We start from the raw sequence: 26,976 nt of genomic DNA on the forward strand, positions 1-26,976 counted from the left end.
TGAGGTGAGTGAGGGTAATTGCTAGTCATATAACTGAGAAGTTGGTTCAAGACATCCAAATACATAGAGGGAAAGATAAGACCTGTGATGGACTTTGTTTTTTAACTTTTTGATTAAAAACAGAAAAAGCCAATGTCCAAAGATATGATTCCTGGTTAAAGCATACCCAGGCCCTCACAAAAATTGGCATATTTGATACCATCTGATAAGCTAAGTAAATGGTCTCTGGGGTACCCTCAGGTCAGCTGACCTCCATTACCAGTTGTTAGCACAATGCAGTCAGAGATTAACACAGCACATTTTTCTCCTTCCCACCACCACGGACACCACCACCATCCGAAGGTCGAGGCCAGGGCAACTCCAGCATTTACAATAAAGGGCAATATGTATTGGGAGCTAGCAAAATCAATCCAAAGGTGTAGGGGGAAAAGAAGGTATCTTCCTTGGGTCCTGTCTCTTGCCCTACACAGAGATAAAACATGTTTCTAGTTCAATACTTTAAAGGGCAGGGATTTGTCTCTGTCACAGAACTGGAGACTTGGAAGAAACTCCAAATGTAACTCCTCACCCTGGGCAAAACCAGCATACAGTGGTTTGTGGAGCATGGGTCAAGACCAGGAACAGTGCCCTACATATATATGGAGAAGATGTGTTCATCCCTTGAGTGTGGGCTGAGCCTATGTATAAGAACAATTTATTCATTTATATGGTATCCGTTTATGTTATTTTTTGACATATTTAATAAAACTAACTAAAACGTATATGAAAGATTTTAGGTATTACATGATCTCAAGGAATTTCTACATGGTGGGTTTTTTGTTTGTTTCTTCTGTTAGAACTCCTGAGATGCTGTCGGATCAAGTCAAAAAATCAAAGAAACAGCATCAAAAATGGAAAAGCAAGTTCAGTCTCTGCCAAGTTCACTCCTCTCCTACAAGTCACAGTTGGAGGGTGGGGAGCTGGCATAAAACCAATACGTGCTTCTCTCCCATCGATGTGGACAGTTTTTTGTTTTCTTTTCTTTTTTTTTTTTTTTTTTTTTTGAGACGGAGTCTCGCTCTGTCGCCCAGGCTGGAGTGCAGTGGCCGGATCTCAACTCACTGCAAGCTCCGCCTCCTGGGTTTACGCCATTCTCCTGCCTCAGCCTCCCAAGTAGCTGGGACTACAGGTGCCCGCCACCTCGCCCGGCTAGTTTTTTGTATTTTTTAGTAGAGACGGGGTTTCACCGTGTTAGCCAGGATGGTCTCGATCTCCTGACCTCGTGATCCGCCCGTCTCGGCCTCCCAAAGTGCTGGGATTACAGGCTTCAGCCACCGCGCCCGGCCAAGTTTTTTGTTTTCTTATCTTTAACGCGTCTGCTGAAAACGTCTCGCACTAGGAAGACGGTCTTCTCACAGAAGTCCTGAGGGATACACGATCTTGTACACATGTTTACAAAATTGAGGGCAGCAAAGTATGAGGGTATTTGAGGTCACTTGGATCTGTGCACAGCATTCATTTGGAGGCTGCGTCTTTGGTTCCTTGTTTGTGCCTGTTTAAGTCTGGCCTTGCATGGGAGTCCCAGAGGAGCAAGAAAAGCAGGCCAAAGAAGATACAGAAAAGACTCTGGCATCCCTGTGACGTCATGAAGGGTCTGCTTGCTGCTGCCCAGAGTAAGTCGGCTTCGCTGTTCAAGTTCTGGTCCAGTGCCTGTAGGAAGAACACATGCCCTGTAAATGAGGAAGAGAGGGCCTGCTCTCTGCCAAGGTCTAGTTGCACATGAACCTGAATCCTAACACAACCCAGCAAGATTAATATTGTATCCCATTGGGCCAATACCAAAACCAGCTCATAAAGATTAAGTAACGTGTTTAAGGTCACACAGCCAGTAAGTAGCAAAACAAAGATTCAATCCCATTAAAGCCTTCCCTCTTTTTGAGGGCACCACACTGCCCTCAAAGAGACACGTCCTGAATTAGGATGTGTCCACCCTCACTCTGGGAAGCTCTACCTGACAGATAGAAAAGCAGAATACAATTGACCGTCGAACAACATGGGTTTAAACTGTGCAAGTCCACTTATATGTGAATTTATTTTCAATAAAAGTTACACCAAGTTCACATACCTCTCCTGCCTCCCTTTCCACCTCCTCACCTCTTCCCCCCGATACCCCTGAGACAGCAAGACCAGCCCCTCCTTTTCCTCGTCCTCCTCAGCCTACGCAACATGAGGATGAAGGCCTTGATGATGACAATCTATTCCACTTAATGAATAGTAAATATATTTTCTCTTCCTTATGTTTTTCTTCTCTTTTTTTCTGAGATGGATGCTTGCTTTGTCGCCCAGGCTGGAGTACAGTGGCTCAATCTCGGCTCACTATAACCTCTGCCTCCTGGGTTCAAGCGATTCTTGTGTGTCAGCCTCCCAGGCAGCTGGGATTACAGGCGGCTGCCACCATGCCTGGCTAATTTTTGTGTTTTTAGTAGAGACGGGGTTTCACCATGTTGGCCAGGCTGGTCTCGAACTCCTGACCTCAGATGATCTGCTCACCTCAGCCTTCCAAAGTGCTGGGATTACAGGCCTGAGCCACCATGCCTGGCACGTTTTTTGTTTTTTTTGAGACAGGGTCTCGCTGTGTCGCCCAGGAAGGAATGCAGTGATGTGATCATAGCTCATTGAAGCCTCAACTTCCCAGGCTCAAGTGATCCTCCCACTTCAGCCTCCCAAGTAGCTGAGACTACAGGCACAGGCCACCATGCCTGGCCCTGGTGTGTGTTATACCCTCAGAGCTGGTGGCTCAGTAGGGCTTGGCAGTTTTGCAGTGCGGCGAAGATATGCAGAGACATACATCAGCCAGTCAAGTTCAATTCCAGCTCTGCCTCTCCTGCTGGGGGCCTTTGGGCAAGGCCTCACTTGAATTTCCTCCAGTGTAGGCAGTAGATATTAACAAGATTCACCTAATAGGCCTAAGGGAGTGAGTGGACTAAGGGAGATAATCCACAGAGCAGCCTGCACAGAGCAGTGCATGATAAATATTATCTATCTTGATTCTTCTTCCTTGCATTTCCCATCATTTGCAATTGCGTATTCATTTGTGTGATTATTTGACTAGTAACTGTCTTTGTCACTAAAAGACATGCTTGGTGAAGCCAAGGACTGTGTCTGTTTTGCTCGCCGGTGAATCTTCAGTGACTCCCAAGCACAGTCTGATACCCAGTAGATGATTGGCAAATGTGTAGTGATTCGGTGAAGGTATGAGGAATAGAAAGCACTTAATACATGTTTGTTGGACTATAAAAGAACAAAATGCTCTGGAAATGGCTGGTAATGTTTTTTGGCCTTGGCGCTGTTACAACTTGTGACATTGTAAAATATATATTTGGTCTTTATCCCGTTTCCTGGCATTTAACTCTTACAATCCCTGGAATCTCCACAGTGATGTATTTTTGTATGCTTATGTTGATGGATAGCTGTAGGATGGGCCCAGTCAGGTCACCAGAAAGAACAAGGCATAATTAGAGGGCTGGGACTTTCAGCCCCACCCCGTAACCTCTGGAGAGGGGAGAGGGGCTGATGGCCAATGGCCAATGACTTAATCAATCATGCCGACCTGGTTCTAGGAGCTTCCAGATAGCTGAACACGGGAAGGTTCCTAGAGGGTTGCATGCCCAGAGAGGGTATGGAAGCTCTGCACCCCTTCCCCCATACCTCACCCTTTGCATCTCTCTGTCAGTATCCTTTGTGATATCCTATATAATAAACTGCTGAACATGACTTCGTTTCCCTGAATTCTATGAGCTGCTCCAGCAAATTAGTTGAACTCAAAGGCGTGTCATGGGAACCCCAACTTGAAGCTGGTGGGTCAGAGTTCCAGAAGCCCAAAGTCGAGACTGGCATCTGGGGTGGGGGGCAATCTTGGGGACTGGGCCCTCAACCTGTGGGGTCTGACGCTCTCTGCAGGTAGACATTGTGGGAATTGAATTGGAGGACACCCAGCTGGCGTCCTCTACAGAACCGACTGCTTGCTTGGTGGTGGGAGGAAATCCCCTCCACATCGGGTCAGATTAGGTTGTTGTTATGTAAGAGAGAAGAAAGTTTGAGTTTTTCCCAGATGCATTTCTAAGGCAATACACACATGTTTTGAAACGCAGATTTTATTATTATTCAGGTCTGATGAAGCCAACAGATCAGAAGACTGCCATTGATAAGGTAGCTTTGTTGCAATTACTGAGAGGAAGAGGCTGTCACTCCTCTACATGGGGCACACAGGCAAGCACTAGAGTTGGCTGAAGACAGAGGGAGAGGGGAAAACCACGAGCAAGGCTCTCTACTGTGGTTTCCAAGGGAAAGAGCATGCAAAACAGGACAAGCGGGTTGAGGACTGTCTTGTCTGAGTAATTTCAGCAAGTAATTTCTGGAGTATAGGGACTGTGCCTAGTTGTTTGCTACCTAGCCCTGGGGTGATGAGGGCAGGGAATCATGGCCTGGCCGGGAGTGTAAGTGCAATAGAGGAAGTGTCGCTGATGGGCATTCTAGATTGGTTGGTTTGCATATGAAAGGTGCACTCTCAGGCCAGCTCCTGACTTTCTCTCATAATTAGCCCTGGGAGGGGGAGTCCTGCCAAGATAGCAAGGCCCTAAAACAGCAAAGCATCAGAATACAGAAAATAAAAAGACACAGTTAATACAACATGCAACCGGGGCACCTTCAAGTGCATATGTTTCCATTAAAAGTGCACACAACAACAACAAGTACACAGAACAGCGTTTCTAAAGCCACACTGACATTGTCAAAGAGATGCTTGACTTCTCCGGATCCCAAAATGGGAGACAAAGGCAGGCAGGGGGTGCAATTTTAAGAGGCTGTGCTCTCAGCTGGTGACTGAGGCCCAGGGAGGACCATGTGGGGAGCTTCTGTGCCTCCTCCAGGGGAGGGCACTAAGGCTCTGTTCTCCCTGCCCAGCCCTATCCACCCACACACCTGTTCCTCTGCCCTGTGACCTTCCTAAACTGACTGTTTTAAGGGGCTTCATCTGAGAATGTGGCCAGGGGTATTTTCCTGAACTGTGCTGCCTTCTCTGACAGACATGCTTCCCATCTAAGACCAAAGCCCACTCCACTCTGGCCTCCAGGGGCCTAAGCTTAGCTGGGCCTTTTTCACTTGGATGAGGTTTCATCGTGTTTCTAGCAACTACACTGTGGTGCAGCCACCAATTCTGGAGCCAGGCTGCTCCTCATTTGCAAAATGCAAATGATGAAATTAAAGTTAATAAGGCTTGCCCATAGGGTTACCATATTAAGTAAGTTACTCTACCTGGAACATGCCACTTACACAGAAAGTATTATGCAAATGTTATGTTTGCATACATTATAGCACTGCCTAATAATTGGGCAGAAATGACAATCAGCTCAAAAAATGATTATAATTACTGATCATTTTAACAAGCTTATCAGGTTCTTAGTTTTTCCTCTTTCTTCCTCAAGTATTCCTTGCCAGACACTTACTGGGCCCCCACTAAGTGCAGGCCCTGAGCTAGTACCCGGAGGCAGATGTGGAAACCTGCCATCACAGAAGAGGAACAGTAGCAATCATTTGTTGAACGTTTACTATCAGATGGCATTTTAAACACTTGGTACAAATGAGCCAGCTTCATCCTTGCCACATCATTAAGGGATGGATATTACTAGTCCAATCTTACATCCAAAGAGAATGTGGCTTGGAGAGGCTCAGTATTTGCCCCCTCTGCAGTAGTGCATGGCAGAAGGGATCCAAGCAAGCTGCGCACAGGGTGTTCTATGATGGAAATTCACACAAGGAGGAGGCAGAGCACCTGCCTGGAAAAGTGACTCAAACTGAGTTTGGAAGGATAAATAGGGGTTGGCCCAGCAAAATGGGTAGTTAGGATAAAGTCAAACTATGCAGAGAAAAAAACACATTTCCAGAAGTGGAAGTGTGGGGTGGGCCCATGCCTGGAAGATGCCAGTGTATCTGTGAGGTGTAAGACATAAGGCTAGAGAGGTGGGAAGGCCCAGGCCATTCTATAGCAGTCCAGAATTTATTCTCAGGGGTTAAATTCAGTCATTTTGTGTATCCTCCTAGCCATTTGAAATAGCCAAAATTTCAACCACAAACTCATTTAAAAAAAAAAAAAAAAAACTTTCCATTATTTGTCTTTTCAGATGCCAGAGGTGAAATCTTAAAACCATCTGGCCTGCCTTTGACCTTCATGGGAAAACCTAAAGTGTTCTGTCTCCATAGGACTAGATGTTCATCAAATCCAATTACCTCTCCCAGCTGCACCGCTCACCAGGAGGCAGGGCTCTGCTGGGGACGAAGAGAGGCAGAGGAAGCAGACCGTCCCCAGCCCCGCTTCCCGCTGCAAATTAAGCCAGTCATCAACTGTGCCGACTCACCACCTGGCTGCTGCCACAACAGCAGCTGCAGCCTGTTAGCACTGAAGAGTTTCTCTCGTAACCAGTCCCATTAGTGTGACCAGCGAGGGGGAGGATGAGTAAGCGTCTGTGTTCAGCTGGGTGCTCTGGCTCCTGTGCTCTGGCTCCTCCTGCCTCTGACCTCCAGGGGCCCGGCGGGACAGCCAAGCGCCAGAAGCCAACATAGGCCTGCTGCCTCCCAGAGTTCTGTGCCTAACTGGGAGACAGCTCAGCAGAAGAGATTCTCAGTCCTGGCTGCCAAGCATTGCTCAAGGAGCTTCGGATTCAGAGATACTTGGTAAGGCGGCCCCTCTCTATCTGTAAAGCACCACTGCAATTCCAAAGCACAGCCAAGGTCAACGCTTCACCGATCTGTATTTGCCAGCTGTCCTGCACATGTGTCTTTGATAGGACATGTGGGAAAGGTATTAGCCCCTTGCAGCTCCCAGCAACCAAATATAGTCCTTCACATATCTCAGGGTAAGGCACTCTGTACTTTTTCAAAGTGCTTTCATATACCTTGTCTCATCTGAGCCTGTGAGCAAGGGGAGGAGGCCACCGAAACCCCAAGGTGCACTGAACGCCCCTGATGCTTTTAATCATGCAGCCAATTAGAGGCAGGGTTGGAACTATGCACCTTGCCTCCCTGGCTCCTGGTCTGATATTTTTCATGGCCTATCATGTAGCCAGGCATAGATCCTATTAGTGTGGTTATGCTTTCAATTATTCAATACTTCTGTGTTGCAATGCACCGCTTATGTGGAACTGCTTGTAAGTGGCCATCGTTGACTTCACCAGTGAATCTGCTCCCCCTCTGTCGGAGAAACTACTGAGTCATTGCCTCTAATCCCTAGCAAATGTAAAATACCTTTGCAACAGCTGGAAAAAGAAAATCACTGATGCCACAGAATCTCCTTCATTCTCACAGACTAGGTAACAAAAGGGGAAGAAATCATGTCAGCTGAAAGATCTGGGGAGAAATCAATTTGGGACTGCTAGAATCGCAGGAAGTTTTTGCTGAAGATCAGAAACCCGTGCAAGCCAACTCAAGCAAAAGGTTTATTGTACAAGATACAGAGCGATCTAACAACCCAGCTGTAGGAAGTGCAGCTGGGTCTCCAGGGAACCAGAGAATGAATGGCAACCGTTTCTCAAGCCACATCATCTCTCATCTTGGCTTCTCTCTGTACACCTGCTCCCATATCCTCCCTATGGACTGGCTTCCCCTCGCTGTTCAGGGTTTCTGCTCCTTCACAACTTTAGTTTGCTTATTGCTTTGCCTAAGTAAGCGTCATCATGAAACTCGACTCCACATAACTGTACTTGGAACCTGTAGCTAACCAAGTCAGTCCCCAGAATCGGAAGCATCCCTATTCCAGATTCTCAGGGAGAGCATCTGACTGTTCAGCTAGGCTGGCAGGGCCCACCCCCCTGTCCACTCATCTGATTCCAGGGAGGATTGAGTCTCATGGGATGCTGCTTAGATCTAACCCGGCAATGGGGATGACAGGTAAAGAGACCAGTCACTTAGAATTGAGCCAAGACAAGTACTCAGATGACTCTATCCCAGGAAGAAAGGCAAAGCCTCCCTTCTGAAAGCCACTCAACAAGCAGGTCATCAAAGTATGTTGGAACACAGGTTAGAATAATAAATAATAGGCCAGGTGTGGTGGCTCACACCTGTAATCCCAGCACTTTGGGAGGCCAAGGTGGGTGGATCACCTGAGGTCAGGAGTTCCAGACCAACCTGGCCAACATGGTGAAACCCTGTCTCTACTAAAAATTAAAAAATTAGCTGGGCATGGTGGTGCATGCCTGTAGTCCCAGCTACTTGGGAGACTGAGGCACGAGAATTGCTTGAACCTGGGAGGTGGAGGTTGCAGTGAGCCAAGATAGCACCACTGTACCCCAGCCTGGGCGAGACAACTCTGTCTGAAAAAAAAAAAAAAAAAAAAAGATATATAATAATGTGTGAAAAACCAGGACACAATCTACTGGACCAATTCTCACTGAGGAAGTGGTTTTCTAGAGCAGTGACTATATAATCCTTTTAGTAGGTGAATCTGTCAAACAGGGCAAAATACCTCATTTCCCAACAACCTTTACAAGAAAAAAAGCCCTGCCAGATTAAACAAGAATATGAGTCTCTTCTAGATGAGATTCTGAAAACCTGAATAAGAAAGAAAATGCTGGAGCAGGACTCAGAAATCCTGAGTTTTCATTCAGGCTTTGCTATGAATTTTTCGTCTGGTGGCCCTTCCTTCTTCATCTAGCTAACTTCTAATCAAGACTCAGATCCCAGGGCTGAGGCCAGAGACTTACTCCTGTCATTTCAGCGCTTTGGGAGGTCAAGGTAAAAGGATTTCTTGAGCCTAGGAGTTTGAGACCAGCCTGGGCAATATAGTGAGACCCTCTCTCTGCAGAAAATTTTAAAAGTTGTCTAGGTGTGGTGGTGCATGCCTGTATTCCTAGCTACTCAGGAGGCTAAGGCAGAAGGATCGCTTGAGCCCAGGAGTTGGAGGTTACAGTGAGCTGTGATGACACCACTGCATCTAGCCTGAGCAACAGAGTAAGACCTTGTCTCAAACAAACAAACAAAAATGCTCAGCTCCAGCAAGTTCCTGCTCTGGGCTCCCACTGGACCATCTACATACCTCCATCATGGCAGCTCCCCATTGTCCTAAAATTGTTTGCCTACCATCTGTCTCTCTCACTGGAAGTACATTCCTCTAGCATGGAGCCTCTATGTCCTCAGTTACACCCCCATGCTTTCTGCTGTACTTGACACATAGTACTCAATAAATATTTTTCAGCTGAACTGATTGTGAGAAGATATTTATCTGAGCTGCAAATAAAGGCACACACACTGTTGTCTGGCTGAAAACATTGAGCCCTTTGTGGTAGGAGATTGGGTACCACTTGATAGACAGTAGAGACCACCGGGACAGCCAGTACTCTAGAGCATAGCCAGCCCCACTTGAGACACTGATGTATCCACCTGCCATATGTGAAAAGAGGTAAAATTTTAGGATCTTCCAAATGTACTGTGCTAAGAAGAAAAGTTAAGCCCTGCAAACTGAGTCAGGTAACATGACTGTTCTTTTCCTCTGGTGCACGACCGCTTCCTGACTTTTGTGTTAAGATGTTATATGTCAACCAGACTTCCCATTCTTCATTCAAACTACACAAAATGATGCTGGAGACCTTGTGGTTGTTATATCCTTACAATAGGATGTTAAGTTACCCCCTTAGCGTGGAATCAATAGTAGCCAATCAAATCCTATATCTGCATGTTAGCCTCTGTATGGAAAACGTGATTCTGTTCAGCACCTCCATTTTTGAACTCATAAGCGACCCTCACTTTTCCCCACACAAGGACACTAGGAGCACTGATCACCATTCTTTGGTGATGGTCACCCTCACAGTGCATTTGAATAAACTCTCTTAACTGGGTCCTAAGCCTTTTGATAATTTTAAGTTGCCAAATATCAGGAAGAAATGTGCACATTCTCAAACTAAAAATGAATAAAGCCACACCACCACTGATGCTTTTCAAGATATATTTTATTACAAAAGAAAGTTTGAATGTAAAAATAAATACAGCAACGTCAGCACAATGGCAGAGTATGACGCCCCAATCTCTTCTCCCCGAACAGAAACTTTCTTTTTTCTTTTCTTTTTTTTTTTTTTGAGATAGGGTCTTACTCTGTCATCCAGGCTGAAGTTTCTGTTTTAAACTTTTTAAAGTTTAAAGTTTAAAGCAGAAACTTTTTTAAAAAAATGTTTTTATTGAGCCCAGGAGGTGGAGGTTGCAGTGGCTCATGCCTGTAATCCCAACACTTTGGGAGGCCGAGGTGGGTGGATCATGTGAGACCAGGAGTTTGAGACCAGCCTGGCCAATGTGGTGAAACGCTGTCTCGACTAAAAATACAAAAATTAGCTGGCTGTGGTGGGGAGGGGGGCGCTTGTAATCCCAGTTACTCGGGAGGCTGAGGCAGGAAAATCACTTGAACCAGGAGGCAGAGGTTACAGTGAGCCGAGATCGCACCACTGCACTCCAGCCTGGGCAACAGAGCAAGACTCCGTCTCAAAAAAAAAAAAAAAAAGCAGAAACTTTCAAAATTAAAAAAAAAGCATCTGTAACTGCTTTAAAAAATAATCTAATGTTTATAGCAACCATGTAAGGGCTGAGTCCAGAAGAACACCCTTCAAAACCGTAGCAGGGGGGCAGTATTGTCTGCTGGGTCCTGGAGACCTTCAGTGTCCATGCTGCTCTCACCATGCCTTGGGTCCAGACTGCATCACAGCCTCTCGGGAGACGTGGGCCCTCAGAGTCTCTTTAGCGATGGACTCCAGGCCACAGGCAGCCCAGCGGCAGCAGCAGCAGGATAACAGAACCTCTGGATGCACTCTTCCTGGGAAGCTTTGCTAATTTGCAGCCACTGCACCTTGTTCCTCATTAACGCCTGTCAGCTTAGTCGTTACATCATTTCACTGTGGTGGCAGGGACTCAGCTTGGAATTCTATATGGAAAAAGCACCTGGGTCCCAGTCTTTCATTGGCTTCAACACAACCAGAAGTGCCTGCTCTTGAGGCTGGTGGGCCTCTAGGCAAGATGTCCCTTCCCATCAGGATAAACTGCTGGGCATCCAGATATGATAATACCCTCGAGGACCCTGTGTCCATGACTCCTCCTCCATCGGACACGGGCAGCATCCACTGGAAGGCAGTGATTCCAGAGTGCAAGTATCAGTCCCTTACCAAGGAGAAGGAAGGAGAAGCCAGCCTACACACCCCTGCCATGAGAGCGTGGCACGGTCCCAGTGGTGAAGTCTAAAGCTACCCATATCATCACGAATTCTCTGTTCACAAAACAGAAAAGGAAAAGTACTCAGCATTTTGGGCGACAGGCAGGGCTGAGACATGCTGGCTACACACCCTACAAGGGCCTCACCACGGAGAAGACCAAGTACCTTTGAGTGGCAGAAGTGCTCCACCAACTAAAGCTACAGAGTGGAGAGAGAACAAGACAAGAGAGGCGACCTGCATCGGCCCAGTCTGCCCCAAGCTGCGCTCCTCACTCTTCCCCTGAGCAGAGGCCCAAAGGCTGATTCACTTCTGGTTCTTCCACAGCTTTACCTGGCCCAGATCCCTGCACCATGGATTCTGGAAGTGGAGATAAGGACAGAAACTTGTCAGATAAGTGGAGCCTCTTTGGACCAAGATCCCTTCAGAAGGAAGATTCTGCAAGTTTTGCCACCCAGGCCTACCGAAGAGCCCATAAGCCCTCTCCAATGGAACTGACCCGTGCCCAGACCAACCACATGACTAGAGATCCAGCAACCTTGAAGCCACCCAAGATGGACATCCCAGTGACGGAAGGGAATACACAGCTGACACAGACCCATCATCTCAAACCCGGTGACTTGAATGTGCTCACACCTACCGGCTTCTGGAGTGCTTTCTCTTCCAGTCCTCTGGTAAAGAGGGTTTCTTGCCCCATTCCCCTTTTAACTTGGCTCTGACATAGGAAAGATATACGTATATCTTTCATATATATATATTTGTTTTGTTTTGAGACAGAGTCTCGCGTTGTCACCCTGGCTGGAATGCAGTGGTGCAATCTTGGCTCGCTGCAACCTTTGCCTCCCAGCTTCAAGAGATTCTCCTGCCTCAGCCTCCTGAGTAGCTGGGATTACAGGTGCTTACCACCACGCCTGGCTAATTGTTGTATTTTTAGTAGAGACAGGGTTTCACCATGTTGACCAGGCTGGTCTTGAACTCCTGACCTCAGGTGATCCGCCCCCCTTGGCCTCTCAAAGTGCTGAGATTACAGGCATGAGCCACCGTGCCTGGCCGGAAAGGTATATTTTTAAAAACCTGTTAATTAGAGGCTAGAGCTGGAGACATTATTGGTTTTTGAGAAACATTAGTACAAAGCTTGCCCTTGTGTGGAAGAAGCCCTTTTGTACTGCTTCAAAGCTAGACTAAATCATCTCAGCAGGGGTGTATGGGGGGCCTCATTACCTAGTTTTTCATCATTCACCCTAGATAAGAACTTTAAGAGGTGCTCACTGACTCGCTGAGATGACTCTGGCCCTCTTGACGACTGGTACTGGGCTCCAGCCTTGTCACTTAGGGAACCCAAGATCTGTTTGGGACCTGGGTACAGGGAAAAGCCAGACTTGGCAGGGACCCCTCTTTCTAGGCTGAACCTTGAGTCCCCCTGCTTTTTGGTAGACCTAATGGATCACTGTCCTGCAGCCAGTTCTTCATGTGGGGCCTCTTAGGTCAGTGCTGGGAGAGGCATGCTTCTCTGTCTATGCCGCAGAACAAACACTAGGCTTGCAAAGCTTTCCTTGCACTTTAAAATGAGATTAATTTAACTCCAATTTGGTTAAAAGCTTCCTAAGAGAGAAAATTCAGTCTACTGATTTGGTATTGGTAAATGGACGTTAAACATTTTTTCGTTTTTTTTTTGAGTTGGAGTCTCGCTCTGTTACCTGGCTGGAGTGCAGTTGCATGATCTTGGCTCACTGCAACCTCTGCCTCCCAGGATCAAGTGATTCTCCTGCCTCAGCCTCCTGATTAGCTGGGATTACAAACACGTGCTACCACACTCAGCTAATTTTTTGTTGTATTTTTAGTAGAAACGGGGTTTCACCATCTTGGCCAGGATAGTCTCTATCTTTTGATGAGGCCACCCGCCTCGGCCTCCCAAAGTACTGGGATTACAGGCATGTTCCACCACACCCAGCCTAAACTTTTTTAAAGTAAAGAAGATGGTAGGTACAGTTAGATTATAGTCTTGAGGTTCATGTGAAGCCAGTGTTACCGTATTTTGATTTCCTTGTTCAGAGCCTGAAACATCTGCAAGGGGAGGTGAAAGAATTCAAACTTCTTTGTATGAAAGCATTTTTCACCAAAATGAGCCTCATCCCTTTGTGCAACACATAACCTCACTGAGGAAAGGAAACAGGGAAACTGCCTTCTTACTTCTCCTCACTATGGACAAGTTCAGTCATTGTCTTGAACACTGTCTCAAATACCCGTTTTTGGTTTTGGATAGTATCTTGTCTGCATAAGAAGCTGACCTTTTCATAGAGAGGCCCTGGAATCTAAAATTATTAGAACAATTAATTTGTGTCTTCTATTATGGTCTCTTGTTTTGACAATAAAAATCCTTACTACTTCCAAAAAATATATATATATATATAGAAGGGCCAGGCGTGGTGGCTCACACTTGTAATCCCAATACTTTGGGAGGCTGAGGCAGGTGGATCATTTGAGATCAGAAGTTCGAGACCAGCCTGGCCAACACGGCAAAACCTCATCTCTACTAAAAATACAAAAATTAGCAGGGCGTGATGGCACGTGCCTGTGGTCCCAACTACTCGGGAGGTTGAGACAGAATCACTTGAACCTGGGAGGCAGAGGTTGCAGTGAGCTGAGATTGTGCCACTGCACTCCAGCCTGGGCAACAGGGTGGGACCCTATCTCAAAACCAAACAAACAGACAAACACACACAAACACACACACACTCACACACACCTGTAGAAGGTTTTGAAGTGATTCTAGATGTCTTCGCCCCACCCCTCTCCTATGTGGCAGCCATCTGAAAGCAGTAGTGATGTTAATGAGGCAACAGCCCAAGTTCCTAGTGCAAGACCATGTCCCCGATTCTGGAGGGATCAGAGCAGACCTTATCTGCAAGTTATTGTGTATGTCTCATTTGTCTGAGCCACATTTCTATTCTAATCTGTATAGGGGCTAACACAGAAAAACTGATGCAAGTTGATTTTCTCTCTGTTTTGCCTAGCTCAAGACTGAGGCCAAAAAATGCTAAAAAATATTGCAAACCAAAAGAACAACCCTAAGATGCCTGGGAAAAAAGATTACAGTTCAACAAACAACAGACTACCTAAGGCAAAATCTGTGTAGAGTTTCTCTGGGAAATTAGGACAATCAAAAGTAAATGGGGAATTTTGACAGACATATACATGCCCAGAACAAGATGCATGCTCAGAAAAGACCTGAGAAGACCTAAGCTTCCACCTTAGACTGATCCCTAGACACAGTGCAAGCCTAGCTTGGAATTGAAGGAAATCCCAAGCACAGAGCCAATTTGCAAAGAGTAGGAGAGCTCCTAGCATCCAAGGAATTCTCTGTCAAAACACTAGCTGAACTCAAGCTAAGAAACAGAGACTTTAGTGACCATGTCAACAAAAAATACAGTATTTGAAATATAGTTTGGGAACGTCGCTAAACAAACAGGCTACTGTAGCCTTCAATAACAGAAAGAAAAAAAAGAAAGAAAAGGAGCCAGAAAATCCTGGGGAAGGGGAGACTCTCATTTTCAGAATTGCCACACTGTAGTAATCAAATGTCTAGTTTTCAATGAAAAATCACAAGGCATACGAAAAAATACAAAAGTATGACTAATTCAAAGGACCAAGGTTAATTGACAGAAACCATCCCGGAGGAAGGACAGAAATTGGAGTTACTAGACAAAGGTTTAAAAAAAAACTGTTTAAAATATGATCAGATCATTAAAGGAAGACACAAAAAAACTAAAGGAAATCAGTATAACAATGGATCAACAAAATGAGAAGCCAGGTACAGTGGTACATGCCTGCAATCTCAGCTACTTGGAAGGCTGAGGTGGGAAGATCACTTGAACCCAGAAGTTGAGGCTTCACTGAGCTATGATTGTGCCACTACACTCCAGCCTGGGTGACAGAGTGAGACCCCATCTTTATGAAAAAAAGAGAGAGAGAGAGAGAGAGAGAGAGAGAGAGAGAGAATATCAATAAAGAGATAAAATTATCTAAAAGAACAAAACAAATTTTGGAGCTGAAAAGAAATAAAATAATTGAAATGAAAAAATTAACTATAGGGTCCAACACCAGATTTGAGCAGGCAGAAAAATGAATTAGCAAACTTAAAGATAGAATCATTGAAGTCATCAAGTGTGAGAAAAAGAAAGAAAAAAAAGAATGCAGAAAGTATAGAGTCTAAGGGAGCTGTGTAACACTGTCAAGTAGACAAACATACACATTATGAGAGTTCCAGAAGGAGAAGGGAAAAAGGAGCAAAAGAATATTTAAAGAAATAATGGTAAAAAACGTACTGACTTTCATAGAAGATATAAATATACAAATCCAAGAAACTCAATGAACACTATTAGGACAAACACCAAAATACCCACACCTAGACACATTACAAGCAAACTGTCAAAAGCCAAAAACAAAAAGAGAATCTTAAAAGCAACAAAAGAGGCTGGGTGCTGTGGCTCACGCCTGTAATCTCAGCACTTTGAGAGGCTGAGGCAGGCAGATCACAAGGTCAAGGGATCAAGACCATTCTGGCCAACATGGTGAAATCCCATCTCTACTAAATGCAAAAATTAGCTGGGCGTGGTGGTGCACGCCTGTAGTCCCAGTTTCTTGGGAGGTTGGAGCAGGAGAATCACTTGAACCTGGGAGGCAGAGGTTGCCATGAGCCAAGATCATGCCACTGCACTCCAGCCTGGTAATAGAGTGAGACTCCATTTCAAAAAAAAAAAACAGCAACAAAAGAGAAGTGACTAGTCACATACAAGGGATCCTCAATAAGATTAACAGCCAATTTCTCATGAGAAACCATGACCAACAGAAGAAAGCAGGAGGACATATTTAAACTGCTGAAAGAAAAAATATGGCCAGGCGCAGTGGCTCATGCCTATAACCCCAATACTTTAGGAGGCCAAGATGGGCAGATCACATGAGGCCAGGAGTTCAACACCAGCCTGACCAACATGATGAAAACCTATCTCTACTAAAAATACAAATTAGCCAGGCGTGTTGGTGCATGCCTGTAATCCCAGCAATATACCATCAGAAGATAATTTATACCATCAAAAGAGAAGTAATATATCTTACATTACTTATACTAATAATGTATTACTAACTACATATTATTAGTAATGTATTTTGATGCACTTACCTTTTTGTGCATCAAAATATACCATCAACACATAGAATGGGAGAAAGTATTTACAAATCAATCATCTGATAAGAGGTTAATGTCCAGGATATATAAAGAACTCTGATAACTCAATAACAATAAAATAAATTTTAAAATGGGCAAAGGACTTGAATAGACATGTCTCCAAAAAAGACAGACAAATGGCCAACAAGAACATGAAAAGAGGCTCAGTGTCAATAATCATTAAGGAAATGCAAATCAAACAAAACCACAATGAGATACCACCTCACTCCCATTAGGCTGGCTATAATCCCAAAAGTGGAACAATAACAAATGTTGGTAAGGATGTGGAGAACTTGGAACCTGGGTGTGTGGCTAGTGGGAAGATAAAACGGTGCAGCCACTGTGGAAAACATCTGCTTCCTTCTCCTTGGCAGGTTGGATTCCACTGCTTTTCCCATCTATATGGTAGAAAACATGGCCAGTGGTTTGCATATTACTGGTCTAGACTCCACTCTCTCTCTCTGCCTTAATTCCAAATTCCTAGGAAGGAACACTTTAAGGCAGGTATCAACCCGTAAATTCCTCAATTGTGGCCTAAAGTAAAGGACAACAATTGACCTATATTAGCTGCCTTCTCCTGGTCCAATCAGCTATGACCAGGAGACAGAGTCACATGGCACAAGTAGCCACAAAGAGCCCACCATGGCTATCATGAGTACTTGAGAGGAGAAATAGCAGAAAAATCGAGAGATTGTTTATCATAGGGGGGTGCAAAATGTCAGAATATAATCAGTAGCACAACATATTAAAGTTTCCTAGTAGAGCCCCTCCTGTGTCCTCCCGCAGAGGCACACAGCAGGGAGGGGCCCTGGAACCTACATGGTAGGAGCAGAAAGGGACAGACATCATATAGTTCTAGCAAGGTAGAAATGGGAAACCCAGGACCTGGGACTGGTCAGATGGAGCCAGAAAGATGCACAGCTGAAATTCACACAGCTAATAATGTCTAGATTGAGCTCTGACACCACCTCTGTCCAATTGCAAAGCCCGTGCTCTTTCTGCTACTCATCATTGCCACTCTTTGGGCAGAAAAATATTTTGCTAGTCTGAGCAAGTATAAAAAGAGAAAAGGTCATAAAGGTCTTCATTTGCTTTCTGATAGAATGCCTTGTTTTATAAGGTTTCTAAGAAGCATACAAAATACCTAATTTTCAAAATTACTTATTTATCATGTGGTAGGCATATATTAAAGTTTTACCTATATTATTGTATTTAATCATCATTATTTCCATTTTCTGGATGAAAAAGCTAGAATTCAGAAAGGCTGTCCGGGCATGGTGGCTCACACCTGTAATCCCAGCACTTTGGGAGTCTGAGGCAGGCAGATCACTGAAGGCCAGGAGCTCAAGACCAGCCTTGCCAATATGGTGAAACCCGTCTCTACTAAAAAGTACAAAATGAGCTGGGTGTGGTGGCACACACCTGTAATCCCAGTTACTCTAGAGGCTGAGGCAGGAGAATCATTTGAACCCAGGAGGCAGAGGTTGCAGTGAGCCAAGATCACGCCACTGTACTCCAGTGTGGGCAATAAAGCGAGACTTTGTCAAAGAAAGAGAGAAAGAGAGAGAGAAAAGAAAGAAGAAAGAAAGGAGAGAGGGAGGGAGGAAAAAAGGAAGGAAGGGAGGGAGGGAGGGAAGGAGGAAGGAAGGAAGGAAGGAAGGAAGGAAGGAAGGAAGGAAGGGAAGGAAATCTTTTAGTAATTTCACAAAGTGATATATCTAGTAAATGACAAAGCTAGAGTAGTTACTTCTGAGCCCACAGCCTTAAGCTCTTAAGTGTTAGGCTAAATAGTTGAGAAGTCAAGATGAAGGAAAAACATGGTTAAGAAATTACAGTCTGGGCCAGGCATGGTGGCTCACACCTGTAATCCCAGCACTTTGGAAGGCGAGGCAGGTGGATCACCTGAGGTCAGGAGTTCGAGACCAGCCTGGCTAACATGGAGAAACCCCATCTCTACTAAAAATACAAACATTAGCCAGGCATGGTGATGTGCGCCTATAATCCCAGCTACTTGGGAGGCTGAGACAGGAGAATTGCTTGAACCCAGGGGGCAGAGGTTGTGGTGAACTGAGATCATGCCACTGCACTCCAGCCTGGGCAACAGAGCAAGACTCCATCCCCACCCCCCAAGCCCCCCCCCACAAAAAAAGAAATTACAGTCGGATTATCCTCTAGAATTATATCTCATTTTGTCTTGATTGGAAGCCAAGAATATACCAAAAAATTAAAGATTCCTAGTGGCCAATGCAAAAAAAGGAAGAAAATGAATTATAAAATTGTGATATCGTTAAGATTAATAAAAGTTTAGGATGGCCCAAATTTTTTGGATACCTCTCAGTACCCCATGGGTCTTTATAAAGAGAATAGTATGTGATGTCATAGATAATGTCTTTGACAACATCTTTACAAAAAAATACCATGACCCGTTTTATACTCACGCATTTGCAATTCACTCACTTAATCACAGTTGATATAAAGTCAAATAATGTGAGTTGAGGAGTTCTGTATGAGGCCAAACAAACGTCGTCTCATTCACAGCTCTCTGGAGAACTGGTTTGAACCAAGGTTGTATGTATGTGTGTGTATGTGTTTCTGTGGTGTGTGTGTCTGTGTAAGAAAAAATGGATTGTATTTTCTTCAGAGAACTTACCATACATATTTTAATAAGAATTATACAGAGAGCCATGGTTGTGATTTCTGAGGTAAAACCTGGAGTACAGGTAGTCTACGTTGCTGACTTAAAACAGAGTCCCAGGCCAGGTGCAGTGCCATGTAATCCCAACACTTTGAGAGGTTGGGGCAGGTGGATTGCTTGAGCTCAGGAGTTCGAGACCAGCCTGGGCAACATGGTGAAACCTCGTCTCTATGAAACATACTAAAATGAGCTGGGCATGGTAGTGCCCACCTGTAGTCCCAGCTATTCGGGAGACTGAGGTAGGAGGATGGATTGAGCCTGGGAGTGCAGAGGTTACACTGTACTCCAGCCTGGATGACAGAGCCAGACCCTGTCTCAAAACAAAAACAAAAACAAAGCCCCAGAGGGAGATAGAGGTTAAACTTAAGCAACTAATAAAGATTTACATCAAAACAGCATGGTACTGGTACCAAAACAGAGATATAGACCAATGGAACAGAACAGAACCCTCAGAAATAATACCACACATCTACAACCATCTGATCTTTGACAAACTCAACAAAAACAAGAAATGGGGAAAGGATTCCCTATTTAATAAATGGTGCTGGGAAAACTGGCTAGCCATAAGTAGAAAGCTGAAACTGGATCCCTTCCTTACACCTTACACAAAAATTAATTCAAGGTGGATTAGAGACTTAAAACCATAAAAAGCCTAGAAGAAAACCTAGGCAATACCATTCAGGACATAGGCATGGGCAAGGACTTCATGTCTAAAACACCAAAAGCAATGGCAACAGAAGCCAAAATTGACAAATGGGATCTAATTAAGCTAAAGAGCTTCTGCACAGCAAAAGAAACTACCATCAGAGTGAACAGGCAACCTACAGAATGGGAGAAAATTTTTGCAATCTACTCATCTGACAAAGGGCTAATATCCAGAATCTACAAAGAACTCAAACAAATATACAAGAAAAAAACAAACAACCCCATCAAAAAGTGGGCAAAGGATATGAACAGACATTTCTCAAAAGAAGACATTCATACAGCCAACAGACACATGAAAAAATGCTCATCATCACTCGCCATCAGAGAAATGCAAATCAAAACCACAATGAGATACCATCTCACACCAGTTAGAATGGCAATCATTAAAAAGTCAGGAAACAACAGGTGTTGGAGAGGATGTGGAGAAATAGGAACACTTTTACACTGTTGGTGGGATTGTAAACTAGTTCAACCATTATGGAAAACAGTATGGCAATTCCTCAAGGATCTAGAACTAGATGTACCATATGACCCAGCCATCCCATTACTGGGTATATACCCAAAGGATTATAAATCATGCTGCTATAAAGACACATGCACACGTATGTTTATTGCGGCACTATTCACAATAGCAAAGACTTGGAATCAACCCAAATGTCCATCAGTGACAGACTGGATTAAGAAAATGTGGCACATATACACCATGGAATACTATGCAGCCATAAAAAAGGATGAGTTCATGTCCTTTGTAGGGATATGAATGCAGCTGGAAACCGTCATTCTCAGCAAACTATCGCAAGAACAGAAAACCAAACACCACATGTTCTCACTCATAGGTGGGAACTGAACAATGAGAACACTTGGACACAGGAAGGGGAACATCACACACTGGGGCCTGTTGAGGGATAGCATTAGGAGATATACCTAATGTAAATGACGGGTTAATGGGTGCAGCACACCAACATGGCACATGTAACATGTAATGGGTGCAGCACACCAACATGGCATACGTAAAAAAAAAAATTTTTTTTTAAAGAGTTTAACATGTTGAGAAATTGCCAAAAAAAAAAAAAAAAATTTACTTGGATGGGGTCACCCTACCTAAATGTTATAATTTGCTTTTGATCAACATGAATCAACATTATCTGATAAATATTATTTTTAAATGTCAATAAGCAAAATTCTAACCTATTCTAACCAATTTTAAGAGACATGTAAAATGTGAACCCATATGCCAATGCTATTTTGTGTTCCTTCTGTTGTTTTCAAAATATAAAGAGGAGTGACTCTTACTGTTTAATTGTAAATAGGAATTTTAATCTCGTGAATAATGACCAGGACTTGCAATCATATTATAGGTAAAAGCAAATGAGACGGCTCCCTTTAAACTATAGCTTTGATTACGCAATACAGCATTGTGGTTTGAAAGATGTTCTTCTCTTTTTTTATAATGGAAATAAAGTGCCTTATAAATGAAGATTTTTATTAGGTATTGAAAGAAAGCAGTAAGAATAAAAAGAATTTGGAATAAAGTGGGATTGGTGAGAAAGAAGTATTAGTAGAACATACATCAAAATATATGAAGTTGTCAAATAAAATATTACTTGAAATGTCAGCCAGGTAATATTCATCATGCAGCTTGAAATATAGAACAAAATATTCAGATGTTTCTATTTAAGTCAGAAATAACTAATGAGCCTACCACCATAAAGCTAAAAAGTCACAATTTGGCTCATCAAAAGATATCCCTGGGTTTCAACATAAAAGCAAAACTATTAAATTCATTTGAGAATCATCTATGATCATTTTTGTTCATGAAATGGTTTGCATAATATAGACTGAAATTAATGGTAGCTAAGATCCAAGGGCTATGCAAAAGTGAAATATATTGAGTACAAATCTTAATGAGAAAGAAAATGAAATGATAATTAGGGAGAATGGGGTGACGTCTTGATAGGACTAATTACAGAAACTAGAGAAAGTTCATTGAAGAAAAATGTGAACCTGTATCAACTTTTTAAGCAACATTTTTTACTGCGGTTGCGTATGGTAAAGAAATTATAAATTTATGTTTAAATTACGATGCTGATTTGGCCAGGCATGGTGGCTCACACCTGTAATCCCAGCACTATGGCAGGCTGAGGCAGGTGGATCATGAGGTCAGGAGTTCAAGACCAGTCAGGCCAAGATGGTGAAACCTCATCTCTACTAAAAAATACCAAAATTAGCCGGGCGCGGTGGCAGATGCCTGTAATCCCAGCTACTTGGGAGGCTGAGGCAGAAGTATCGCTTGAACCTGGAAGGCGGAGGTTGCAGTGAACCAAGATCGCACCACTGCGCTCCAGCCTGGGCAACAGAGTGAGACTCCACAAAAAAATAAAATAAAATAAAAAATTATGATGTTGATTTTAGACGAATTCCTTAAATTCAGTTTTACTAGCATTAAAATAATTTGGTCAAAATACTTTCCTTATAGCCTCATTCACATAATACCTTTGTAATTACATAGCTGGATGGCATATTAATCTTCATGGCATCACTAGAATGTAAGCTCCATGAAGGCAGACTTGTCTATTTGCTTCACTACTATACCCCTTGCACCTATAACAGTATGGTGCATAATTGCTGCTCTAGAAGTATTTGTTAAGCAAATGAGTGAATTTTCTATAAGATATGTCATTTAGACACAGAAGTAAAATGTCCCCAAAACTGGGAAATAAGGTTAACCCCTGAGAATAAAACTCATAGCGAGTAGGACATATGAAAAGACGATAGCTATCTGTCTTTAAAAGAATAATTTAAAAGAGTATCTATATATATAATTAAATAATTTAAAAGATTTAAATTATTTTTTAAAAAATAATTTAAAAGATTATCTATATGTATGAAAATAAGGAAACTCAGGGCTCCTGAGTATAATCAGATATGGGATATTGTATCAGTGAGTCATGATATAAACATGATTGCAACCAAGAAAATAAAAGCCTAATTTTTTACACGTTGTTAGAAAACTATATCTAACGGACGAGTCCCGGGGAATAGGGAATAAGAAATTAAATTTTTTTATTTCCCTGGCTCCTTTACTAGTAAAGAGATAAGCTCCATGAAGGCAGATATACTTTTTTCCCTGTTTGGATGGATGGATGGATGGTTGGGTGGGTGNAAATAATTTAAAAGATTTAAATTATTTTTTAAATAATTTAAAAGATTATCTATATGTATGAAAATAAGGAAACTCAGGGCTCCTGAGTATAATCAGATATGGGATATTGTATCAGTGAGTCATGATATAAACATGATTGCAACCAAGAAAATAAAAGCCTAATTTTTTACACGTTGTTAGAAAACTATATCTAACGGACGAGTCCCGGGGAATAGGGAATAAGAAATTAAATTTTTTTATTTCCCTGGCTCCTTTACTAGTAAAGAGATAAGCTCCATGAAGGCAGATATACTTTTTTCCCTGTTTGGATGGATGGATGGATGGTTGGGTGGGTGGATGGAGAGAAGGGTGAAGGGAAAGAGGGATGGAGGGATGAGTGGATGAACAGAGATTTATTTGATCATTTATTCATGTATCAAAGAACTTGCCCATGCTAATCCAGCATGATTCAGGAGAAAATTATGAAATCTGGCAGAGGGCTCTGGTCACCAGAATGATATACTCTATTTTAAAAGAGAGATAGGTCATTGGACTTTACCGTGCCTTGGTTCCATTAACAAACAGTTATTGAGCACTTGCTATTGAATAGTTCTCAAATGAGATATCAAGACTCATGGTAGGTCATTAGGATACAGAACCAGTTGGCTGTGATTAAAATAATAATAACAGTGGTCTAAAGAGGGTAGAACTGTATTTCTCTCCTGTGTGCATGTCTAGAATAATATGGTGGCTCTGCTCCATGAAGTTACTCCACAAAGAATCAACATGCTCTTCAGGTTAAGTTAAGCCGTGCTGCCGGAAAAACAACCCTGAAATCTCAGTGGCTTAACAATGAAACACTCTTTGGTTCTTCCCCTGCTCATGCCAGTGGCTGCTGCGGATCTGACTGCTCCTCTGGGAAGCTTGTTCAATAGTGGTGCGAGGATTCACACTGATGCTGCCTTTTTATCAAGCACAAGGCTTAGAGACACAGCCAAACCCCTAGCAAACTCAGCCAGGAAAGCAACAAGAAGCCCCTTTTTGATTTTGACAGTTTACTATGTACATAGGCCGTGAAAGGAAACGCAGCCAAAGGTGCCCACTCCAGAAGTCCTCGTCCCACACACTAAAAGGATGATCTGAAACAAGAGGCCCAGTGAATACAACATGAGTTGTAGGACACCCCGTTGCAGAGGAGCTAATTCCCACCTCTAACCATGTGGTTTTATGGTCTGCAGCTTTATTCTGAGAGAGATGGTGCACAAAGCCCCACACCTCCTCAGAACCCAGGAGGCAATGGGAAAGGGTGTAACAGCTGAGCAGGGGGAGAGGGAGGCTGTGGGCTGGGGGCTCAGAGCAGCTCACACAAGTCTGTCAACTTCTTGTGTTCTGAAAGGGCCATGAGGCATTCTGGCAAGACTCAGATTCACTGCAGGGCAAGCTGGTACCTAGGTGGTCATTGTAGATAGTGCAAGTTCACCGGGGTGTCATGTGGAGCTGTTACCTACACCTGCATCTCCATCATCCCCACCTGTCTCAGAGGAGAGGATCAGGCTGGAGAGTTGTGTGTGCTGCAGCCCAGAAGCAATCGTATGTCACAATTGAACATAGCTCTGCCTGGCTGCTGGAGGGGAGTCGGGGAGCTCGAGGATGTTTAGCAAACTGTAATCGATGTCACTGCCTCAGCAGGTATGGCACTCAAGGCATGGGACCCGGGCTCCTTCTCCCTGGTCATCAACCATCCCCCAAGCATTTGCCTCATCTGTATGATCCAAGGCGGCTGCACTCCAGAAAGCAGGAAGGACAATGTATTTCCCTTCATTTTGAAGGAATGACCCCGAAGGTGTGTGCATTACTTCACCTCGCATCCCACTGGCCACATGATCACTTGCTGCAAGGTAGACTAGGAAATCTAGTCTTTATGTTTGGTAGCCATGTGCCTGGCTTAAACTTCATTACACTGGAAGAAGAGGGGGACAGATCCAGGGACAGTGTGTAGCATTGGTCACAGGTATGTTGGGATCATTTGTAAGGTGTTTTCCAGATAATCTGGCACCAATAAAAGTTAAAATATTGAAGCTTGTGAATGGTTTTTTGCAATTTGCGATTTTTATATCTTTCATTGTGTTTCATTTTGACATGGTTTTGAAGGAAGAGGAGAGCTGCAGGTAGCACATTTGAGAAAATGAACCTAATCTTGGTGGAAAGGCCTACATGAAATACCCTTTAGAACAATGCAGCTCCTTTCACATAACGTCATCCTCTGCAAGCAACCCCCCAGATGATGAATCCAGCTTCCCGAAGATTCTGAAACCAGGTAGAGCTCGTGCCTTAGTTAAGAGCTTAAATAGCACGGTCACTGTTGATGAATCTTGTCCATGGTGAAAACTCTTTTTGTTTGGTTATCACAAGATTGTAAGTTAGCTCTAAGTATCTAGTTGATGCTGATTTACTGATATAGTGAAGTTTCTAAAGCTGCTAATAAGCTTTATCGAGTCCCCAGGACATAGGGACTCTGAATCAGGGGCCTGCCACACTGTGAGCCCTGCCTGTGCATGCAGCCAGCTAACTTCCCTCTAAGTGGTTTCTATTGCAGGCATGTCTCAGAGCAACAGGTTATTCTGATACTGTGCAACCTCATAGCCTGAAAACACATGTTTACACCAGCATGATTTCCAACCAGAAGCTGCACTGTAGAGGCAGAGCATGTTCATACAGTAGCATCCCTTTGAGATAGGAAGCACTACTGACATCACTAAGAATCACAGAAACTCTTAGGGCAAATACACACAGGAATTCCCAAATGCCTTTTCCCCAGCACTGAAAAATAGGACCATTCCAGTAGTTCTGATTTAACATCTGATTTGAAATTCATTGACCAGGGGAGAAAAAAGAAACAGATCTCATGTCAGCATGATACCTTGAAAATAAAATAATGAAACTTTACCAAAAACCCAAGTCAGAAATACATTGCAAATATAATAAAAGGTGTACAGCACCCTGCCTATCAATTTTCTTAAATGATCTTTTCATGTTCTATGGAAATTATAAACATAGCTATTCTCAATAAATGTGTAATTTGGGTGGAGAAAAGCCCAGAACTGGCATAAAACTCATCTCTGTCGGTAGGTTTTCAGATGTTTCTAAAATGAAATAGAGCAGAAACAATTTCAAAGCTCTGAGAAAGTGAGCTGTTTCAAAGAGGTAGCAAATAAAAATGAAACACCTGCAAATCCTGCTGAGACGTGTACAGCATCATCAGGCTCTGGCTTCCAGGCTCGGTGGTGGAGATTTTGATTCCAGTAGGATTCTGTCCACATTAGAAACTCCAAAAGGCGGCCTTTTATTTTTGCTTTTCTTTTTTCTTTTCTATTTTCTTTTCTCTTCTCTTCTTTTCTTTTTCTGTGCCAAAACATTCTTTATTGCCTACAGCTATGGAGAGCAACTAAAGCTTAATGAACCAATGGCAAAGACCACAAAAAGGATAGTAGCTAAGGTCGGGGTTTTTCTTAAATTCCATTATGTATTTTATCATCACTGATTCTGTTATAAACCCCAACTTTTGACCTTTGAGACCAACTTCAGTGTCCACAGAGACAACCCACCAAATCCTGTCTCCAAGCTCTGTGATGTCTCAACACAAATGTCCTTCTCCTGCACCACTCTGCCCCAGTGGGCAGAATAGATCTTGTTTGACTCCCTAGAATCACTCCAACCTGGACATTTTAAGACATCAACAATGCACTTTCCAATCAAAACCTCCGGAAGAACCGTACCTACTAACAACCCTCTCTTAAGCTGCCTGGAATGTCCTCATTGAAGTGCACAACCTAACCTTCACCATCTAGTTCTTGCTTATCTTTAATAATAACAGCTTCTAAGAACATTTCTTATGGCTTTTGATTTAGTGATGGTGGAGAGGGGAAGGTTCCAATTAAGGTTTAAATATTGTTGGTTTTATCTCATAATCTCTTAATCTAAAATAACCCTTTCA

General features: G+C 43.4%; 1 pseudogene; it reads left to right on the forward strand.

The window, feature by feature from the left end:
• Positions 1-10,642: 10,642 nt before the first annotated feature.
• LOC108537830 (putative monooxygenase p33MONOX pseudogene) lies at positions 10,643-13,367 on the forward strand (annotated as a pseudogene).
• The last annotated feature ends 13,609 nt before the right edge of the window (positions 13,368-26,976 follow it).

The sequence above is a fragment of the Rhinopithecus bieti genome, unplaced genomic scaffold (genome assembly GCF_001698545.2).
Source record: "Rhinopithecus bieti isolate Rb0 unplaced genomic scaffold, ASM169854v2 scaffold_14839, whole genome shotgun sequence".
Classification (NCBI taxonomy): domain Eukaryota; kingdom Metazoa; phylum Chordata; class Mammalia; order Primates; family Cercopithecidae; genus Rhinopithecus; species Rhinopithecus bieti.